This window comes from Triticum dicoccoides, chromosome 4A (genome assembly GCF_002162155.2).
Source record: "Triticum dicoccoides isolate Atlit2015 ecotype Zavitan chromosome 4A, WEW_v2.0, whole genome shotgun sequence".
Classification (NCBI taxonomy): domain Eukaryota; kingdom Viridiplantae; phylum Streptophyta; class Magnoliopsida; order Poales; family Poaceae; genus Triticum; species Triticum dicoccoides.
In genome coordinates this window covers 380,173,926-380,189,047 of record NC_041386.1, presented here as the reverse complement: position 1 = coordinate 380,189,047, position 15,122 = coordinate 380,173,926, and the positions used below count along the sequence as shown (strand labels likewise).

Sequence of the window (15,122 nt, the reverse complement as noted above, 5' to 3'; positions counted from 1 at the left end):
GATCAAGGCAACGCGACGCCCCGAGCGGTTGGGTGCAGCACGATGCGGAACGGCAGCGGTGGTGGCCGGAGCTTGCAGGCGCTGGGGAGGCTGATTCGAAGGCGGGCGGCGAGGCAGGGGAATGGTGAGGAAGGCAGGAGCGAGGGATCCGGTGACCTAGGCAGGAGCTCGCCGGAGCCGGGCAATGGCGGACGGGCGCGCGTGGCAGAGGGATCCGATGCGGTGGTTCGAAGTCCTTGCAGGCAAATGCGGACCTCCATGGCTGGCAGAGGGGGCTCCAAGGCCATGGCGGGGATTCGGTTTTCCCTGGTATAGAAAAGAGAAACAAAAGAGGATTCAGGGAAAAGAAGAACGGCGATTCAGGGAGAAGAAGAACGGTGGAAGAAGGATGGCTGGCCTCCTCGGCGCATGCCATACGATCTAAAGGTCTGACCATGTTGCTTTTCTTCATCTTCTAATACAATCATAAATCAGCAATCAGCATAGAGGGAGCTATAGGATCAGTGTCTACCCTTTTCTGCAGCTCAATCATGGTGTTGTTTGTGGCTTCCACTCTCATACTAATTGATTAGGTGCTCTAACAGGTTCATATCAGACAAGGCAACCACAACAGTACAACCATGATAATCTCATGGGTGACAACAGTCAGAACCTGGATCGAGCACTGTGTTTTACGGGACTTCAGAAGATAATCTCAATTGTTCTGCAAAGGGAAAGCATTCGCGGTATACGTTCTACAAATATACCTCGGGATACATTCATCATTGTACAATCAAGAACCTGAAGGTTACCGGCACGTCAAACATTTGATGCTTATGTTTTATGAAGGCTGGAATCTTGATCCAAGGCTTAATTATGACTTTTCTTGTAGTTTGACACAAAGTATTACTAAGCCATTGGAACTGAAGAGACGCTGAAAAAGATTTGGTTTAGGACCCCTCCGAAAAGTGGCCCAGATGTTCCATATACATTTGGTCTGATAGGTATTGTCAAATTTGCTTAGGATATAACTTGCATGGTCATGTCTGAATTCCAACATAATTTTACTATTGTAGTTTATGAGTGATATTATTGAGAATTTTACTATTGTGTTTAGGTGATCTCGGTCAGAGTTTCGACTCCAATGTCATGCTCGCTCATTATGAGTCCAAATAGTATGATGTAATCCTCTAAGCATGGTTGACATACTTGCTTTGTCATATTTACTATCATAAATTTCTTTCAATGGGATCTCTGGAAATACTGTTTTCTATGTGTTCCCATTGGTTCCTGAATAATTTGTCACTCTTTCAATGGGATATATTTGTTGCTAATGGTCATTTATAAAGATTTATAAAGCATCCATCTGTGAATGAATTTCTGAATATTACCATAATGTGTATGATAATGGTGGAACACTTAGATTGTGGATCATGACAAAACACTTGTGATGATGTTGTTCAACTATTGTATGGCAGTTCCAGATTGTGTGTTTATGTATGCCTAGACAACCTTGGTTCATGAAGCTTTAGAAATTAGAAGCATCATCTTGTTTCAGAAGGTAAAGAAAGAAGGTATGGTGATACTTCTTCTCCTCCCGTTGCAACGCACGGGCATTTTTCCTAGTTATATATATAATTTTTGGCCTCGCAAAGGAGAAAGCATCACTCAAGCTTGGGGGAGACTTAAGTCAATGTTATATTCATGCCCCAATCATGAGCTCTCAAGAGAAATTATTATTCAAAAAATTTATGCTCGGCTCTCTCTCAATAATCGCTCCATGCTCGATATTTCTTGTACTGGATCTTCTATGATGAAGACTATTGAATTCAGATGGGATTTATTGTAAAGAATTAAACGCAACTCTGAAGATTGGGAACTCGACGAAGGTAAGGAGTCAGGTATAACACCTAAGTTTGATTGTGTTAAATCTTTTATGGATAACGATGTTTCTTGTTAATTTAGCACTAAATATGGACTTGACTCTGAGATAGTAGCTTCTTTCTGTGAATCATTTGCCACTCATGTTGATCTCCCTAAGGAGAAGTGGCTTAAATATCATCCTCCCATTGAAGTAAAAGTTGTTGAACCTATTAAAGTTGAAGAAAAGACTATCACTTATAATGTTGATCCCGTTGTTCCTACCGCTTATATTGAGAAACCACCTTTCCCTACTAGAATAAAGCATCATGCTAAAGCTTCAACTATGGTTCATAAGAGTAATACTAGAACACCTACACCCCATGAGAAAATTAAAGTTGAACCTAGTATTGCTATGGCTAAACATCTCTTGTCTGATAATATTGATGGGCATGTTATTTATTTTCGTGATGAAGCTGCTAGAATTTCTAGACCCGATACTAAAAATAAACATAGACCTGTTATAGGCATGCCTGTTATTTCTGTTAAAATAGGAGATCATTTCTATCATGGTTTATGTGATATGGGTGCTAGTGCGAGTGCAATACATCATTCTTTATATGAAAAAATTATGCATGATATTGCACCTGCTGAGATAGAAGGTATTGATGTTACAGTTAAGCTTGCCAATAGAGATACTATTTCACCGATTGGGATTGTTAGAGATGCTGAAGTCTTGTGTGGGAAAGTTAAATATCTTGCTGATTTTCTTCCTCTTTGTTCCCCACAAGATGACTTTTGTCCCATAATATTTGGTAGACCCTTCTCGAATACTATCAATGCTAAGATAGACTGCAAAAAGGATATTGTTTCTGTTGGTTTAGGGGATATGTATCATGATTTTATTTTGCTAAATTTCGTAGATAACCCCATGATAAGGAATTGCCTAGTAAAGATGAAATTATTGGTCTTGCTTCTATTGTTGTGCCTCCTAATGATCCTTTAGAACAATATTTGCTAGACAATGAAAATGATATGTTTATGAATGAAAGAAGATAAATAAATGAAGTATTCTTTAAATAGGGGCCTATTTTGAAACACAACTTGCCTGTCAAAATTCTAGGGGATCCTCCTCCACCCATGGGTGATCCCGTGTTTGAGCTTAAACTATTGCCTAATACTCTTAAATATGCTTATCTTGATGAAAAGAAGATATATCATGTTATTATTAGTGCTTACCTTTCAGAGCAAGAAGAATAGAAATTATTGAAAACTCTGAAGAAGCATTGTGCTGCTATTGGATATACTCTTGATGATCTTAAGGGCATTAGTCCCACTCTATGCTAGCACAAAATAAAATTGGAGAAAGACGCTAAACCGGTTGTTGATCACCAACGACGGTTAAATCCTAAGATGAAAGAAGTGGTAAGAAAAGAAATACTAAAGCTTATGGAGGTAGGTATAATTTATCCCGTTGCTGATAGTCAGTGGGTAAGTCTTGCCCATTGTGTCCCTAAGAAGGGAGGTATTACTGTTGTTCCTAACGATAAAGATGAATTGATCCCACAAAGAATTGCTACAAGTTATAGAATGGTGATTGATTTCCACAAACTAAATAAAGCTACTAAAAAGGATCATTACCCTTTACCTTTTATTGATCAAATGCTAGAAAGGTTATCCAAACATGCGCATTTTTGCTTTCTAGATGGTTATTCTGGTTTCTCTCAAATACATGTTTCAAAAGAGGATCAGGAAAAGACCACTTTTACTTGCCCTTTCGATACCTTTGCTTATAGACGTATGCCTTTTAGTTTATGTAATGCACCTGCTACTTTCAAAGATGCATGACGGCTACATTCTCTGACTTTTGTGAAAAGATTGTTGAGGTTTTCATGGATGATTTTTCTGTATATGGAACTTCTATTGATGATTGCTTAAGCAAGCTTGATCGAGTTTTGCAGTGATGTGAAGAAACTAATCTTGTCATGAATTGGGAGAAGTGCCACTTTATGGTTAATGAAGGTATTTTCTTGGGGCATAAAATTTCTTAAAGAGGTATTGAAGTTGATAAAGATAAAGTTGATGCTATTGAAAAGATGCCGTGTCCTAAGGACATTAAAGGTATAAGAAGTTTCCTTGGTCATGCCAGTTTTTATAGGAGGTTCATTAAAGACTTCTCAAAAAATTCCAAGCCTCTGACTAATCCCTTACAAAAAGATGTTCCTTTTGTCTTGGATGATGATTGTGTAGAAGCATTTGAAATACTTAAGAAAGCCTTGATTTCTACACCTGATTGGAATTTACCCTTTGAAATTATGTGTGATGCTAGTGATTATGATGTAGGTATTGTTCTAGGACAAAGAGTTGATAAGAAGTTAAATGTTATCCAATATGCTAGTAAAACTCCAGACAGTGCCCAGATAAATTATGCTACTACTGAAAAGGAATTTTTAGCAGTTGTATTTGCTTGTGATAAGTTCAGACCTTATATTTTTGATTCTAAAGTGACTGTTCACACTGATCATGCTGCTATTAAATACCTTATGGAAAGGAAAGATGCTAAACCTAGACTTATTAGATGGGTTCTCCTACTACAAGAATTTTATTTGCATATGATTGATGGAAAGGGAGCTGAGAACCCCATTGTAGACAACTTATCTAGGTTAGAGAATGTTCTTGATGACCCACTACCTATAGATTATAGATTTCCTGATGAACAATTAGCTGCCATAAATGCTTCCCATACTGCTCCATGGTATGTTGATTAGGCCAATTACATTGTTGCTAAATTTATACCACCTAGTTTCACATACCAGCAAAAGAAAAAGTTTTTCTATGATTTAAGACATTACTTCTGGGATGACCCATGCTACCTCTTGAGAACTGTGTTGGTTTTCCCTTGAAGAGGAAAGGGTGATGCAGCAAAGTAGCGTAAGTATTTCCCTTAGTTCTTAAGAACCAAGGTATCAATCCAGTAGGAGGCCACGCATGAGTCCCTCGCACCTACACAAACAAATAAAATCCTCGCAACCAATAGAATAAAGGCGTTGTCAATCCCTTCATGGTCACTTACGAAAGTGAGATCTGATAGATATGATAAGATATTATTTTTGGTATTTTTATGATAAAGATGCAAAGTAAAGAAAGCAAAATGAACAGAAAAGAAAATAGCTTGTTGACGGAAGATTAATATGATTGAAAATAGACCCGGGGGCCATAGGTTTCACTGGTGGCTTCTCTCGAGAGCATAAGTATTATGGTGGGTAAACACATTACTGTTGAGCAATTGATAGAATTGAGCATAGTTATGAGAATATCAAGGTATGGTCATGTATATAGGCATCACGTCCGAGACAAGTAGACCAAGTCTTTCCTGCATCTACTACTATTACTCCACACATCGACCGCTATCCAGCATGCATCTAGAGTATTAAGTTCAAAATAACAGAGTAACACTTTAAGCAAGATGATATGATGTAGAGGGATAAACTCATGCAATATGAAATAAACCCCATCCTTTTATCCTCGATGGCAACAATACAATACGTGCCTTGCTGCCCCTAGTGTCACTGGGAAAGGACACCGCAAGATTGAACCCAAAGCTAAACACTTCTCCCATTGCAAGAAAGATCAATCTAGTAGGCCAAACCAAATTGATAATTCGAATAGACTTACAAAGATAACCAATCATACATAAAAGAATTCAGAGAAGATTCAAATATTGTTCATAGATAAACTTGATCATAAACCCACAATTCACCGGTCTCAACAAACACACCACAAAAGAAGATTACATCGAATATATCTCCACAAGAGAGGGGGAGAACTTAGTATTGAGATCCAAAAAGAGAGAAGAAGCCGTCTAGCTAATAACTATGGACCGGAAGGTCTGAAGTAAACTACTCACACTTCATCGGAGAGGCTATGATGTTGATGTAGAATCCCTCCATGATCGATGCCTCCTCCGGCGGAGCTCCGGAAAAGGCACCAAGATGGGATCTCGTGGATACAGAAAGTTACGGCGGTGGAATTAGGGTTTTAGCTCTGTATCTGGTAGTTTGGGGGCACGTAGGTATATATAGGAGGAAGAAGTACATCGATGGAGCAACGTGGGCCCCAAATGATGAAAACAGAATTTTTGATGTGGAATGCTACTTGGCATAATTTCAATGTAATTCTCTTAATTGTGGTATGAATATTCAGATCCGAAAGATTCAAGTCAAAAGTTCAATATTGACATAGAAATAATAGTACTTCAAGCATACTAACTAAGCAATTATGTCTCTTCAAAATAACATGGCCAAAGAAAGTTATCCCTACAAAATCATATAGTCTGGCTATGCTCCATCTTCACCACACAAAGTATTTAAATCATGCACAACCCCAATGACAAGCCAAGCAATTGTTTCATACTTTTGGTGTTCTCAAGCTTTTTCAATCTTCACGCAATACATGAGTGTGAGCCATTGTAACGCCCCAAGACCGGAGCTTCAGATGCCTTCCATGTTTCTGGGTTTCGTCGTGTGATTTGTTTGATTCATCGTTTTCATCTTTGCATCATGTGCATTTGCATCATGTCATCATGTCATCATGTCTTTAATCTTTGCATCTCAAATCAAATAATTAAATCATATGGCATTTAAACCGAGGGAGTTCACCTGGTGATTTCTCTATATAACATATCATCCTAATAATTATGGAGCTATTATTAAATATTTCGTATTTTTGGAATTAACCATTAACACACTTGCAAATAAATCCCAATGCCTTTGTTATCTCAATTCTTGATCTCCGACTTGTCCTCATATTCTTTTATCGTTTTTATCGAGGCTCTTCCTAAATGTTCAATATTTTTGGGAACTTCGGATCCCTACTCCTTTCAAACGAGTTGAATTAAATTCAAATACATTTGAATTTAATCTTTCAATCTTGGCCATTTCTATTTTCGCGGAAAGAGCACATTTTTGTGAATCCGGGGAAATTATCCCCATGCTCCAATTCTGTCCCTAACCCTCTCTTCTTTTTTTTCACTAATGTTTTTTGCTGCTAAAGAAATATGAGGGGGAGGGAGAGGTCTGCCAGGCCGGCCTGCTTCCCCACTTCTCTCTAGGGCCCATGCTCCAAGGCGTCGGCTCCAAGGCCATCTCCCGTAGCCCACTGCTCTAACCCTAGCCGTTCGCTCCGCCAGAAACAGGGAACCGTGCTCGGTCCTCCTCTGCCCGATTCCATCTCCCTGATCCCCTCGTTCTCTCCCTCGATCCCTTTCCTCGTTGCCCCTCACTCCACCGCCAGGAGAGCCCCGTGCCCGATCCCTTTCCTCCTCCCGTCGACCCTCTCCCTCTCGTCTCCTAGATCGCACCATGCACCTCCTCCATGGCCTTCCTCCACCCCCCTGGCCTGCTACCCACCTCCTCGACCCGCCACCAGGGAGGAGTCCCGCTCGGTCCCCCTCGTCCTCCTCCTCTGTGCCGAGCCACCTCCATGGCCGCTGAGCCACCACCTTACGCTGCCCGTTCGTCGCCCCACTGCTGCGTCCTGCTTCTCCCGACGCCGCCGCGCGCCAAGTCTCAACCGGAGCACAGCGCTTCTGCCGTCGCCGCACCAAGCTCCCTGCTCCTGCCGTCGGAGCCCTGCACCAGGCTCGACCCCGAGCAGCACCGCTCCGGTTCTCCACTGGAGCTCTTCTCCCGTGCGCCGTCGCCGTCCAAGTCCAGCAAGCCACCGCACCGCTGCCTCGCTGCAGCTGCTCCTTCACTGTTCCGTTCTGCTGCCTCCCGCGTCCAGTCGCCGCCGGTGCCCACGACCAGCACTGTGCCTCTGCTCGTGGATGCCGCTGCCAGTGTGCGCACCCTGCTGCTACTTCGTCGGCCGCCTCCCTTCGTTGACCACAAAGAACCGAGGCCTATTTTTTGTTGCTTCGATTGGATGCGTCAAGTTCCTCTACTAGCCGTGCACGCCTCTGGATTCGTCCAAGTTCCAACGATGTTTTTGTACAACTACGCCGCGGAGACCAAGACCGGCAAGTCCACACGGGAGCCCGAACAACTACTTCCACGATGATGCGAGTACAAGTACCTTCGACGTGTTTTTTTTTCGCCAAGTACCGCGACACCCAGATCGCTCGGATCAGTCAAGTTCATCTACAAAAACATGTATGACCGTCGTCGAGACCGTAAAGTACCTCTACGCACGGATATCGCCAAGTACCATGATACTGACGACATCCACTACTACTGTCGCCGAGGGTTTCGTCAAGTTCAACTTCTTTGGCTACGAACGATGATGACCCGAACATCTACGGACATGTACGACCACCGTTGCCCGAAGAACCGCGGGTCACAAGCGCCGGGAACAACTACCGTCGCCGTGGATCCGACAAGTTCCCAAGAAGGACAAGTTCCCACAACGACCCGTGAACAACTACTTCCACGATGACCATGTACAACCACCGTCGCGAGAACATATACTTCCTCTACTTTGCACCGAACCCGGGACCGCTCCGAGAATGCACCCTTCGAAGGTATAACCCTCGAGACGACGCCCTTGAAAGAATGTTGTGTTTGGTATGAGATGCTCGTGCTTGCACCGTGCACGAGTTGTCGGTGCACGTCGCCCCTCTTTTTGCCTTGCCACCGACATGTGGGAACTCGTTATCCGAGTTCACCCCACCATCCTTGCATGTCATGTTCCACACACTTCCCCTTTGCATCAGTATCTCAATCGAGTTACCGGAACCGGGACGTTGCCGTGGCACCGCTTCCATTATCGTTGCCGTGGCACCGCTTTCGTTATCATTGTCATGGCATCCCTTCCGTTTCCGCCACGATGAAAAATGCTTCATAATATGCTCTTATTAACTTTGTCATAAAACCTTGCATAAATTTGTTCATGTCATCCGCATCATGATAACAACAATTAAAATGTTTAAAATTGTTGTTGCATTAAATTTCTAAATGCATATGGGGATTTACCGGATTCGTTGTTTGTTATATCTGGCCCCATTTAAAAATTGGTTAGATAGATAATTCCTTTATGTTTCATCTCTTGACATGCTTAACAACATTTAACATTGTTGGGTACATAAATGAGATCGAACTAAATAAACGATGTGGTGTTCCGTCAATATGCAACCCGTTGCATATTGAGCTCCACTTAATTTGTAGTTTTGGTTATTGCACTTTGCCATGTCATGCATATTTAAACCGGACATGCATCATACTTGTTTGCGCATCGTGACATGCTTATGTGGTGGTTGTTTACTATGTTGTTTGCTTCTTTCCGGTGTTGCTTCTTCGGGTTAGTTCCGATAACGTCGTGTTGTGAGGACCCGTTCGACTACGTCAGTTTGTCTTCTTCATGGACTCGTTCTTCTTTCTTGCAGGATTTCAGGCAAGAAGACCATACCCTCGAAATCACTTCTATCTTTGCTTGCTAGTTGCTCGCTCTTTTGCTATGCCTATGCTGCGATACCTACCACTTGCTTATCATGCCTCCCATATTGTTGAACCAAGCCTCTAACCCACCTTGTCCTAGCAAACCGTTGTTTGGCTATGTTATAGCTTTGCTCAGCCCCTCTTATAGCGTTGTTAGTTGCAGGTGAAGATTGGAGCTTGTTCCATGTTGTAACATGGATTTTTTGTTGGGATATCACAATATCTCTTATTTAATTAATGCATCTATATACTTGGTAAAGGGTGGAAGGCTCGGCCTTATGCTTGGTGTTTTGTTCCACTCTTGCCGCCCTAGTTTCCGTCATATCGGTGTTTTGTTCCCGGATTTTGTGTTCCTTACGCGGTTGGGTTATAATGGGAACCCCTTGACAGTTTGCCTTGAATAAAACTCCTCCAGCAAGGCCCAACATTGGTTTTACCATTTTCCACCTAGCCTTTTTCTTTCCTTTGGGTCGGCCGACTCAAGGATCATCTTTGTTAAACCCCCGGGCCAGTGCTTCTCTAAGTGTTGGTCCAACCCAGAGCACCGTGCGGGGCCGTCCCTTGGCAACTTGGGTTACGTTGGCTCCCGTATGCTTAGCTTATCCAGTGTGCCCTGAGAATGAGATATGTGCAGCTCCTATCGGGATTTGTCGGCACAGCGGGTGGTCTTGCTGGACTTGTTTTACCATTGTCGAGGATGTCTTGTAACCTGGATGCCGTGCCTGATCGGATTGTCTTTGGAGAAGGAATATCCTTCGTTGACCGTGAGAGCTTGTGATGGGCTAAGTTGGGACACCTCTGCAGGGATTTGAACTTTCGAAAGCCGTGCCCGCGGTTATGGATAGATGGGAAATTGTTAATGTCCGGTTGTAGAAAACCTGAAGTTGATCATAATTAAAATACATCAACCGCATGTGTAACCGTGATGGTCTCTTTCTAGCGGAGTCCGGGAAGTGAACACGGTTTTGGAGTTATGCTTGACGTAGGTTGCTCTAGGATCACTTCTTGATCATAGTTTCTCGACCGTGCATTGCCTTCTCTTCTCGCTCTCATTTGCGTATGTTAGCCACCATATATGCTAGTCGCTTGCTGCAGCTCCACCTCATACCTTTTCCCTACCCATAAGCTTAAATAGTCTTGATCGCGAGGGTGTGAGATTCCTAAGTCCCTGTGACTCACAGATTACTTCCAAAACCAGTTAGCAGGTGCCGATGATACCGTGCAGGTGACGCAACCTAGCTCAAGGAGGAGCTCGATGAAGACCTTGTCTGTTATGTTGTTCCGTTTTTCAGTTGATCAGTAGTGGAGCCCAGTTGGGGTCGATCGGGGATCTGTGTAGCATTTGGGGTAGTCTTCTTTCATTTTGGTTCCGTAGTCAGACCTTGATTGTATCTGGATGATGTAATGCTTTATTCATGTTTTGTGTGAAGTGGCTATTGTAAGCCATCTATGTATCTCTTTCCCTTATGTATTACATGGGTTGTGTGAAGATTACCTCACTTGCGACATTGCTTTCAATGCGGTTATGCCTCTAAGTCGTGCTTCGACACGTGGGAGATATAGCCGCATCGAGGGCGTTACAGCCATGGACATAGCACTATATGTGGAATAGAAGGGTGGTTGTGGTGGAGATAAAAAAGGGAGAAGATAGTCTCACATCAACTAGGCGTATCAACGGGCTATGGAGATGCCCATTAATAGATATCAATGTGAGTGAGTAGGGATTGCCATGCAACGGATGCACTAGAGCTATAAGTGTATGAAAGCTCAACAAAAGGAACTTAGTGGGTGTGCATCCAACTCGCTTGCTCACAAAGACCTAGGGCATTTTGAGGAAGCCCATCATTGGAATATACAAGCCAAGTTCTATAATAAAAAATTCCCACTAGTATATGTAAGTGATATCATAGGAGACTCTCTATCATGAAGATCATGGTGCTACTTTGAAGCACAAGTGTGGTAAAAGGATAGTAGCATTGTCCCTTCTCTCTTTTTCCTCATTTTTTTATTTGGGCCTTTTTTTATGGCCTCTTTTTTTCCTTCTTTATTTATTTAGTCCAGAGTCTCATCCCGACTTGTGGGGGAATCATAGTCTCCATCATCCTTTCCTCACTTGGGACAATGCTCTAATAATGATGATCATCACACTTCATTTACTTACAACTCAATACTTAGAACAAAATATGACTCTATGTGAATGCCTCCAGCGGTGTACCGGGATGTGCAATGATGCATGAGTGACATGTATGAAATAATTATGAACGGTGGCTTTGCCACAAATACGATGTCAACTACATGATCATGCAAGCAATATGACAATGATGAAGCGTGTCATAATAAATGGAATGGTGGAAAGTTGCATGGCAATATATCTCAGAATGGCTATGGAAATGCCATGATAGGTATGGTGGCTGTTTTGAGGAAGGTATATGGTGGGTCTATGATACCGGCGAAAGGTGTGCAGTATTAGAGAGGCTAGCAATGGTGGAAGGGTGAGAGTGCGTATAATCCATGGACTCAACATTAGTCATAAAGAACTGACATACTTATTGCAAAAATCTATTAGTTATCAAAGCAAAGTACTACGCGCATGCTCCTAGGGGAATAGATTGGTAGGAAAAGACCATCGCTCGTCCCCGACCGCCACTCATAAGGAAGACAATCAATAAATAAATCATGCTCCGACTTCATCACATAACGGTTCACCATACGTGCATGCTACGGGAATCACAAACTTTAACACAAGTATTTCTCAAATTCACAACTACTCAACTAGCATGACTCTAATATCACCATCTCCATATCTCAAAACAATTATCATGTACCAAACTTCCCATAGTATTTGACACACTCATAAGAATTTTTTTATTAATCTTGAATGCCTAACATAATTAAAGCAAATTACCATGCTGTTTTGTAGGACTCTCGAAATAAGCTAGGTGAAGCATGAGAGAATAATAGTTTCTATAAAACAAATCCACCACCGTGCCCTAAAAGATATAAGTGAAGCACTAGAGCAAAAACTTATATAACTCAAAAGATATAAGTGAAGCACACCGAGTATTCTAACAATTTCTGAATCATGTGTGACTCTCTCAAAAGTGTGTACAGAAAGGATGATTGTGAAAAAATAACAAATAAAGACTCAAATAATACAAGACGCTCCAAGCAAAACACATATCATGTGGTAAATAAAAATATAGCTTCAAGTAATGTTACCGATGGAAGTAGACGAAAGAGGGGATGCCTTGCGGGGCATCCCCAAGCTTGGGCTTTTAGGTGTCCTTAGATTATCTTGGGGTTCCATGGGCATCCCCAATCTTAGGCTCTTTCCACTCCTTGTTCCATAATCCATCAAATCTTTTACCCAAAACTTGAAAACTTCACAACACAAAACTTAAAGTAGAAAACCTCGTGAGCTATGTTAGCGAAAGAAAACAGAACACCACTTCAAGGTACTGTAATGAACTCATTCTCTATTTACATTGGTGTTAAACCTACTGTATTACAACTTTTCTATGGTTTATAAACTATTTTACTAGCCATGGATTCATCAAAATAAGCAAACAACACACGAAAAACAGAATCTGACAAAAACAGAACAGTCTGTAGTAATCTGTAGCTAACGCAAGTTCTGGAACCCCAAAAATTCTAAAATAAATTGCTGGAAGTGAGGAATTTATCTATTAATCATCTGCAAAAATAATTAACTAAATAGAACTTTCCAAATAAAAATGGAAGCAATTCTCATGAGTGCTAAAGTTTCTGTTTTTTACAACAAGCTTAAAAAGACTTTCCCCAAGTCTTCCCAACGGTTCTACTTGGCAAAAACACTAATTAAACACAAAAAACCAAACAAAAAAGAGGCTAGATAAATTATTCATTACTAAACAGGAGCAAAAAGCAAGGAATAAAAATAAAATTGGGTTGCCTCCCAACAGGCGCTATCGTTTAACGCCCCTAGCTAGGCATAAAAGCAAGGATAGATCTAGGTGTCGCCATAATAATAGGATAGATCATTAAAACTCATTTCATATTATCTACGTTCAGCAGAAAGTTTTCTTTGAGGAAAGCAGAAGTAATCAAAAGGGCTAAATTTAATGGGACAAAAGTCCACAAGATCAACTTTAGGAGGTATATGTTCCTCCTTCGGCCCTTCATATTGCACAACCAAGTCATCATTATAAGCATTCTTTTGACAGAACTTTGTGAGCCTATACTCGAGAGAATATCCTAGCTCATTATTTCAAATAGCCAAATCATTATTAAGTTCAGAAATTCTATCAACTAGAACATTGGTGGGAACCTTTTTTCTAAGATTTTCATTGAAAGCAACAAAGTCTAGAGATTGAAAACGCGTTATTTCTTCTTGATAAAAAAGGATAGCCTCTATGGGCGGACGGCAAACATCCACCCTATAACGCGCAAAGATTTCTTTGGACTCTTTTATTATAAATCTAAACTCATGAGCCAAGAAGATAGTAACGGCACGCTTAACAGAAGTATGCTCAATATTAGAAAATTCTAGGAAAATCCTTTGTATGCAAGGCTGCATGTGCATAAATTGTCCTTCAAGTTCAACTACTAGCATGGCGATAGCGTCCGCAAGACTACTAATTCTATGAAGAATAGAACTACCCAGAGAAGGCAAAGCACTGACACAAGTAAAGAAATCTTGGATAACTCATGTTCCGATAATATTACCTCTACCAATTCAGAATTTTTTTGTATGTAAGATAGGGGGTTCTTCAGCAGGAGCATCATAATTTTCCATGATATTATTATTGTCCATATCGACAATAATTTCCCCAATTTCAGACATAATGGCAGAAAGTGCAAGGGTCAAAAAGAAGGAGGAAGGCGAACAGATAGAGAGGGCGAATAAAACAGCAAGGGTGAAGTGGGGGAGAGGAAAACGAGAGGCAAATGTGAAATAATGTAATGCGGGAGATAAGGGTTTGTGATGAGTACTTGGTATGTTGACTTTTGCGTAGACTCCCCGGCAACGGCGCCAGAAATGGCTCGTTGTCGGGAGTCCAAATCTTGACTTGACCTTGTGTAAGCCTCCCCGGCAACGGCGCCAGAAATCCTTCTTGCTACCTCTTGAGCACTGCGTTGGTTTTCCATTGAAGAGGAAAGGGTGATGCAACAAAGTAGCGTAAGTATTTCCCTCAGTTTTTTAGAACCAAGGTGTCAATCCAGTAGGAGGCCACACACTAGTCCCTCGCACCTACACAAACAAATAAAATCCTCGCAGCCAACGGAATAAAGGGGTTGTCAATCCCTTCATGGTCACTTACGAAAGTGAGATCTGATAGATATGATAAGATATTTTTTTTGGTATTTTTATGATAAAGATGCAAACTAAAGAAAGCAAAATAAACGGAAAAGGAAATAGCTTGTTGATGGGAGATTAATATGATGGAAAAATAGACCCGGGGGCCATAGGTTTCACTAGTGGCTTCTCTCCAGAGCATAGTATTACGGTGGGTAAACAAATTACTGTTGAAAAATTGACAGAATTGAACTTAGTTATGAGAATATCTAGATATGATCATGTATATAGGCATGACGTCCGAGACAAGTACGCCGACTCCTGCCTGCATGAACTACTATTACTCCACACATCGACCGCTATCCAACATGCATCTAGAGTATTAAGTTCAAAAGTACAGAGTAAAGCTTTAAGCAAGATGACATGAGGTAGAGGGATAAACTCATGCAATATGAAATAAACCCCATCTTGTTATCCTCGATGGCAATAATACATTACGTGCCTTGCTTCCCCTATTGTCATTGGGAAAGGACACCGCAAGATTGAACCCAAAGCTAAGTACTTCTCCCATTGCA

The 15,122-nt window shown here is 41.6% G+C and overlaps 1 long non-coding RNA gene across 1 annotated transcript; it reads left to right on the top strand.

Moving 5' to 3' along the window:
• The first annotated feature begins 287 nt into the window (after positions 1–287).
• On the top strand, positions 288–987 carry LOC119288920. Its single transcript, XR_005141351.1, has 3 exons — positions 288–426; positions 585–786; positions 872–987. It is a non-coding gene; the product is annotated as an uncharacterized LOC119288920 (long non-coding RNA).
• Positions 988–15,122: the final 14,135 nt, after the last annotated feature.